Here is a 472-nt window from a genome sequence, read left to right as displayed (position 1 = left end):
GAGCCTGGGTTTGGGAGGGCGACCTGACCATCGCCCCCGCCCCGTCCGCACCCTGGCCTCATTGTTCGGTTTTGCAGAGGGAGGAGGAAAGCGGGTGAACATTTTTCTTTTCAAAACCATGTTGCAAAGGGTGATCAGCATAGACGCAGATGGAGGCTTTTTAAACTCCTTTGCTCGTTTTGAGGAAGAGCTTCTGGAACCTACAGATGTGTATCCGTAATAACAGATACAAAAGAGGTCAGCGGCTTCGACTGAGCCACGTGAATATCCCATTCGTAGGTCCGACGAGGCCAAATACTGGCCGTTTTCCGAGGCTCAGCCTAGACCCCAGCTGCGTGGGGTCGGAGCCCTAGCGCACCCAGGGCCTTTCTCTCCAGCGGGCCTCGTGCCTGGCGCGCTCTCTGGTTCCCGGGCTTGGTGGCCCCGGTGCACAGCCAGGGAGGGGCCCGGGGCCCGAGGCTGGAAGCTGCCC

At 59.5% G+C, this 472-nt stretch overlaps 1 protein-coding gene across 2 annotated transcripts in view; it reads left to right on the top strand.

Moving 5' to 3' along the window:
• Window positions 1–472, top strand: part of STMN2 (stathmin 2) — a 38,376-nt gene that overhangs the window by 1,365 nt on the left and 36,539 nt on the right. The gene's annotated exons all lie outside the window — the stretch shown is intronic.

The sequence above is a fragment of the Myotis brandtii genome, unplaced genomic scaffold, assembly GCF_000412655.1.
Source record: "Myotis brandtii unplaced genomic scaffold, ASM41265v1 scaffold55, whole genome shotgun sequence".
Taxonomy (NCBI): domain Eukaryota; kingdom Metazoa; phylum Chordata; class Mammalia; order Chiroptera; family Vespertilionidae; genus Myotis; species Myotis brandtii.
The sequence above is the reverse complement of the archived record's forward strand: the minus strand, read 5'-3'. Positions and strand labels throughout refer to the sequence as shown.